General features: G+C 43.6%; 1 long non-coding RNA gene across 1 annotated transcript; it reads left to right on the plus strand.

Annotated features, from left to right (window-relative positions):
• The first annotated feature begins 1,080 nt into the window (after nucleotides 1-1,080).
• On the plus strand, nucleotides 1,081-6,758 carry LOC142830664 (uncharacterized). Its single transcript, XR_012906106.2, has 3 exons — nucleotides 1,081-1,215; nucleotides 1,473-1,580; nucleotides 5,982-6,758. It is a non-coding gene; the product is annotated as an uncharacterized LOC142830664 (long non-coding RNA).
• Nucleotides 6,759-6,960: the final 202 nt, after the last annotated feature.

The following is a 6,960-nucleotide window of genomic DNA, read 5'->3' on the forward strand; positions in this document are numbered from 1 at the left end:
CACAAACTATAATTAAATATTTAGAATCAAAACCATCATTGTATCAGTTTTTTCCCTGATCCTGGAAAACACATCAGGATGTGAATTTGTTCATCCACGTGGCTAAACATATTGACCTACTGGTTAGACTGGAATTACTCACATACTTTAAAGTCTGCAGGATCAGGCTCTCTCTTCCTTTTACAACTTTTTTTCCTTGAGGTTGAAGGTAATAAGAGGAAATTAGTTTGCAATATTCAGATAAAATCCAGTCTAGAAGAAGTAAGCCTCAATTATCAGAAGAGTTGGAAGAATTCTGGGGCAGATTTAACAGAAGCAGAGTGATGGCTCCAAACATAGTAACAACTGAGATAGGCAACAATTAAGAAGGGGTCAATTACCAATCTCTGCCCACAGATATGTATATAGAACTGCTCTATAAATTAGGGAAGTGGAGTGCAAGTATTAGAGGAAAGAACTGGCCCATAGTTTTGTTATTACCACCACAAAGGCACAGTGCTGATAAAAGAATGTATGGTTGCAGATGTAATCCCCACACCTACTGTGTGGCACCTAGACCACTGCAACAGTTAAGATCAAGAGACCTAGACAGCATGGGCTGGAAGCCAGCCAGCATTTAGCTCAGCAGTTAGAGGTTCCTATAGTCAGCTCACAAGGTCCCAGAGTCAAATCTGCCTTGGTGGTGGTTACACAAACACATCAGCAGTGAAGATGCATTCAGTAAGATCTTTTGCTGTTACCCAGGCAAACTAGCCTTTGGTCACATAAGAGCATCATATCCATCTCTTACCTCCTTTTTCTTGGCTACTGTTGCTGCTAATAATGGCATTACTAATTTCATCAGTGATACTGCATTAAGATCTGCTAGTATATGCTTCCACATCTATGCTGAATCCCATTAATTTCAATGTGACTCAGCCCAGGTTCAGATGTTCTGTGCTAACAGATTCTGATGTAACATCAGGGCATTATTTAGTAGAGAAATGAAAGTTCATCACAATAGCACATTATCTATTAGTTGTATGTTATGTTGCCCTAGGTAACTGACACATTGCTAGCCTGTAGCTACTTACTAATTTGGGCAGCTTTGTTTGTCTGAGTCCTCAGTTTGTTTCTCTCCTTCATATCATTTTATTTATTTTGACTTTAAAAATATGTTTTGTGGAAAGGAGTAGGCAGGTATCTCACAGCTAATAAACTACAGCTTCAAGTCTGGTTAGTAGACATTTGGTTTTATTGAGAACTGCTTATTAAAATATTTTTTTTGTAAAAGTTCATTAAACTATCTCTTTTGAAGTTTTAAAAAAAGGATCAAAATTCAGTTATTTTGGCCATCTCTAGTGTTATGTGAGATGAGGGAAGATTTGCTCCCCGAATTATTAGTGTGACTGTTTTATTTTGATTTCCTTTTCCATTTGATGTCATTGTATAAAACAAATCCCTAGCTCAGTGATTTCTCTTTCTCTAACTAGGAATAGTATAGCTTCCTCTCCATAAGGTCCATGTGCCTCCAAGCATTTATGGATTTATCTTCACAACAGCCTTGTCTGACAGATGGAGAACTGAACCAGAATGGTTAAGTAAGTTACCCAGGAACAAACAGCAATCTGTGGCAGAGAGTTTAACCCAGTTCCCTGGAGACCTACTATGTTAACCTTGGTCCCTTCTAATCTTTAGCTTCTCAAAGAATAACAGAAATGAGGTTTTGCAATGGTGATTCAGATCTCATAGGTACATCAGTCCTTCTGAGAGGCTACTGTTGAGTCCACAGACAACTACTGACCTCTCCAAAAGCGAATAGAAATTTTCTTCCGGAGCTTGAATACCATAATAATAATAATGGTAATGCTTAGCCCTTATACAAGGATTTTCTAGAGCAAGGTCTCATAGAAAAAGGAACATGTGCTCATATAACCCTACTTCTGGCATTTTCCAAATTATGGGTGCGTGACTTAAATTTAGTATGAATGATGATATTGAAGTTATGCTAGTTTCCCCTGTTCTTAAAATAGGAAATATATTTGTTGCTAAATTTATCTTTTTTAAGTGGGGACCACTACACACTGGCTGCCTGTGTGAATACCAAGAATTATCAGTCTTTGGTGTAAACATGGATATTGATGGTCTTGGGTTAATGAATCTGGAAAGTCACCTCAAGGGAACTCCACATCTGCCTGTTATGTAATGTGACTTATTTATAATAGTGTGGCAAAGCACAACAGCGGTGCTTGTCATCAGAGAAAGTCGCATATCAAAAAGAAGGGAGGCAGAAGATTCAGCTGCCACCTTCGTGGGTGCTGTGCTTCACTCTGACACAAGATGCAACCACAACTTCTAGGTTTCCTGCATTTGTCCCCTGTTGTCCTGAAGCAACTAGGGAAGCAAACAATTATATTTCTCTGTTGGCTATTGTCCTGATTTTCCTAGGCTTGTTATCAGGAAGGAATTTGCTACTATGTGGATTCAGCAAATGGTTGCATTCAGTGGTCTTAATATTTAGCTCACTGAATCCAAATGTTATCTAATTCCATTAATGACTATTAGACTTCCTATCTATGTCAATACTACAGGTCAAGAGCCTTCCTTCCAGTGCCCTCTTTCCCCAGAGCTATCTGTTTGGGTATGTCTACACTGCAAAATTAATTCGAAATAACAGCCCTTGTTCTGAATTAACTTTCTTAGTGTCTATACATGCAAACCGCTCTTTTGAAATTAATTCGAAATAGCAGAGCGCTTAATTCGAATTTGGTAAACCTCATTCTATGAGGAATAATGACAAATTCAAAATAGCTATTTCAAATTAAGTGCTGTGAAGACACTTAATTAGAAATAGAGGGCCTCCAGACCTTCCCAGGGAGCCCTGGTGGCCACTATGGGCACAACCAGGAAAACTTACTCTACTCTCCCCAAGCCCCGGAGCCATTAAAGGGATAGACCCTGGCCACAGTGTCTGTGCCACCTCCAAGCCTGCCAGCCCAGAGCCAGAAGTGGCCACCTGGGCCCCTGACCCAGTGGCCCCTGACCCAGTGGCCCAAGCCACTGGCAGCCAGCCCTCCACCACTCCCCAGAAGCAGTCTGCCAGCTCTCAGGAGCTTGACAGGGGCTGGAGAAGGCGGGCGCCTTCCTGGTCCAGGGTGGAGATCATGGACCTTATTCAGGTTTGGGGGGGGATGCCCCCAGCGTCCATAATCTCCACACTAGATGGAGGAATGAGGCCGTCTATGGCAGGATAGCTGCCAGCCTGGCCACGAAAGGCCGCATGTGAACCCAGGATCAGGTATGCATGAAAATCAAGTTGGTCCGGAGAGACCCCCAACCCTGAGCTTCCCCTCCCCCTTCTTTCTCTCCTCCCCTCCCCTCAGCACAAGCACCTTCCCCATATTTTCCCCTCCCCTCCCTTCCCCACCCCACAGTCCAGTCCAGCCCCTCCCCCTCCCCCAGGGACAGCTCTAGGTTTTTTGCTGCCCCAAGCAAAATATTTTTGGCCGCCCCCCCTTGTTTTGTTGTCTTTTACACGTTTGCATTTTGCAATGGGGTTTTGTTTGTTTGTTTTCATTTTTGTCCCAGCGTTTTAGCCCTATAAATAGCAAATTTATAGGCAAAGGCGCTTCAAGTGAACTCCCCCTTTCATTCCGTGCTGGGTCATAGCAGCCTTTTCCCTGGCCTGTCCAGCCCCTCCCTATGGACAAGCACCCCTCACTCCCGACCCACAGGGGAAACAGGGTGCAGGGACAGCACAGAGCCAGAGAGGTGCAGGGAACAGTGGGGGCAGGGTACAGGGGTGGTACAGGGAATGGGAGGCACAGAGCCAAAGGGACACAGGGTATAAGGTGCGGTGGAGGCACGTGGAATAGGACGCTGGGAATGGGAGGGGCAAAGGGATTGGGGTCTAGGGGCAGTGCAGGGAACGGGCAGCACAGAGCTGGGGGCAGGGATCGGAGGGGAGCAGGGCCCAAGGGCAGCTCAGAGCCAGAGAGTCACAGGAAAGAAGGACAGCAGGAGGTCCGGGGTACAGGGGAGCAGGGGTGGCATGGGGAACGGGTGGCGTGGAGACAAAGTGGCGCGGGGCGGGGCGTTGGGGCTCCCGTGGCCACACAGCCAGGGCTGCGTTACTGCTGCTGCAGCTCTTTAAAATCAGCGGGGCCGTGTCACACCAGCATCCTGGCATTTGCCGCCATCTCGGCTCTGTCCCCACCTCCTCCTGAGAATCACTGTGCTTCCCCCTTCCCGGTGGCAGTTCACTCCTCTGCCCAGCCGGCAGATCAGATGGGGACACGCCGGCCATAGTGTGGGCTTTGGCCAGCCTGTCACAACTGCCCACCGGGCCAGTCCGCCCCTACACTCTCCAGCTGATAAAATCTACTTGCCACGGGAGAATAGGCGAGTGCATTTGTCGAGCCCTGCGAATTAAGATAACTTGAATTAATGCTGTAGTGTAGACATACCCTTTTTTACTTTTATTACCGTTCTGGGTAAGGAATGACTGCCTCAGATTCTATAGAGGGAAACTAAGTGTGCATCTACACTGCACAGTTATTTTGAGATAACTAGCATTATTTCGAACTAACAATGCAATCGTCTACAAGGCATTCCCTTATTTTGAAATAATAGTCGGCTTATTCTGAAATCTGTAAACGTCATTCTATGAGGAATAATGCCTATTCCAAAATGGCTATTTAGAAATACGGCACGCGTGGATGCTTTACTGCTGCTATTTCAAAATAGGATGGCCCTGGTGAGGGGCTAAGTTATTGCTCCCCAGTCCCTCCTGGGGCTCTAAATTGAGATAGCATGTCCACATTAGGGAAGTCTGCCTCTGACTAATTCTGAGGCTTCCCTGCAGTGTAGATGTGCAATTTCAAAATAAGCTATTTCGGAATAACTATTTCAATAATATCTTATTTTGAAATAAATGTGCAGTGTAGACATACCCTAAGTGGCTGGCCTTGTTCTTTCTTAGGTGTATAGCTCTAAGGGTATGTCTACACTACCCTCCTAGTTTGAACTAGGAGGGCAATGTAGGCATACCACACTTGCAAATGAAGCCCGGGATTTGAATTTCCCGGGCTTCATTTGCCTAAGCGGGGCTCTGCCATTTTTAAATCCCCGCTTGTTCGAACCCTGTGTCGCGCGGCTACACGCGGCACGAACTAGGTAGTTGGAACTAGGCTTCCTAGTTCGAACTACCGTTAACTCCTCATTCCACGAGGAGTAACGGTAGTTGGAACTAGGAAGCCTAGTTCGAACTACCTAGTTCGTGCCCCGTGTAACCACGCAGCACAGAGTTCGAACAAGCGGGGATTTAAATGGCGGAGCCCCGCTTATGCAAATGAAGCCCGGGAAATTCAAATCCCAGGCTTCATTTGCAAGTGCGGTATGCCTACATTACCCCGCTAGTTCGAACTAGCGGGGTAGTGTAGACATACCCTAAGAAATACAACCACAGTACATCCCAGGCTCTGTGGAAGTATTTATAGGTTGTAGGGTATTTGGCTAGCTCCATCCTGTTGTCTGGCCTTTTGAGTATGTCAATGTCTCAACAAATAACAGCAATTCCTGGCTGTTATGCAACAATGACTGAATGAAGAAATAAGGCATCCTGTTGGTATTATGGTTCACCCTTGGATGCCATTAGAACTTGATAATTTCTTTCATCATTTTTTTCATCAATACATACTGTCCTCTCTGCTAGTCTTTTTCACTCCTGCTAAAGCATGAAAGACTATTCTATAATCCCATTTCCACATAATCAACCATTTTTTCCTCTGCCCATGTGAACTGTTTTAAGTAATGCTATCTTTATGTGCTACATATTAATTTCATGCAATTAGTTAAATATTGAAAAATCATGCAGTTTACATTTTCCATACAGTGTGTAATGTTAAGATTTATTGGTGGGAGAACTGAAAAATAAAAAGGAAAGATGTTTGGGCTTGCTTCTGATCACCTTGTAATTACAAAATTTACTCTTTTTTCCTCAGCTTTTATTTGTACTGACTTCTTAAGCAAACTGAAGGAGAAGTCAGGAAAAATATCTTCTCAAAGGATAACAGAGCAGAAAACTAACGGCAATACTCAATTTCTACAGATGTGTACAGGCTTGACCATACTAGGTTCTCAGGCCCAAATCCAGCAAAGCATAAAGCACAAGTGTAGTTAAACTACACAAGTAATCTGATTAAAGTCAGTGGAACTACTCTGGTGCGTAAGGTTAAATACATATTTAAATTCTTTGCGAATGGGGGTCAGCATTCTCTGCACTTTGTAGAATCATATCATAACTGAGCATCATGTTCATGGCATGTGCAATGAGGGTCTTAGCATTATTTCCAATGTGAATGCTTTTGGTTTCCAATCCCTCTATTCTTTTTCTTAACCACATGTACAATTATTCAGTCACCTTTCGTTTCCTCACATCAGGTCTGTATCCTGTACAGTTTCAAAAGGGGACAGAGAGCGCTGAAAAATGAGGCAGGCTGATATATTAGATACATATGCACATCAAAAATACACAAGAATTTGGGGATGGGGAACAAAGAAAATAAAGAAAGCATGTTCTTACAATCCCAGGACAAGCATTGCTCTCTCCCAAAGACAATGTACCATACATGTGTTATTTATATGCCACCATTTTAACAAGTCGTCAATGAAAAACATCTTGTTACCATAGTAACTAGCACACTGCATGCTATCTCTGAGACTACTACATCACCAAACTAGACACACACAGAGGCTCACATCACTGAGCCATATTTCAATAAAAGTGAAAGAATCTTGTGCACTATTCTGTTCTGGGTGGGTGTGTGTGTGTGTATGTATATATATATATATAGGTTATTTTTAAACACATAAAGGGAAATTGTGCTACTGTCCATTCATTTGTTGTTGGTGGAGATGTCTGTATCATGTCATTACAGTGGCACTTTACCTGGCTGCTTCTCATAATGTGTTCTTTTAGTG

Source organism: Pelodiscus sinensis, chromosome 9 (genome assembly GCF_052426305.1).
Source record: "Pelodiscus sinensis isolate ZL-2025 chromosome 9, ASM5242630v1, whole genome shotgun sequence".
In the NCBI taxonomy this organism is placed as follows: Eukaryota; Metazoa; Chordata; order Testudines; family Trionychidae; genus Pelodiscus; species Pelodiscus sinensis.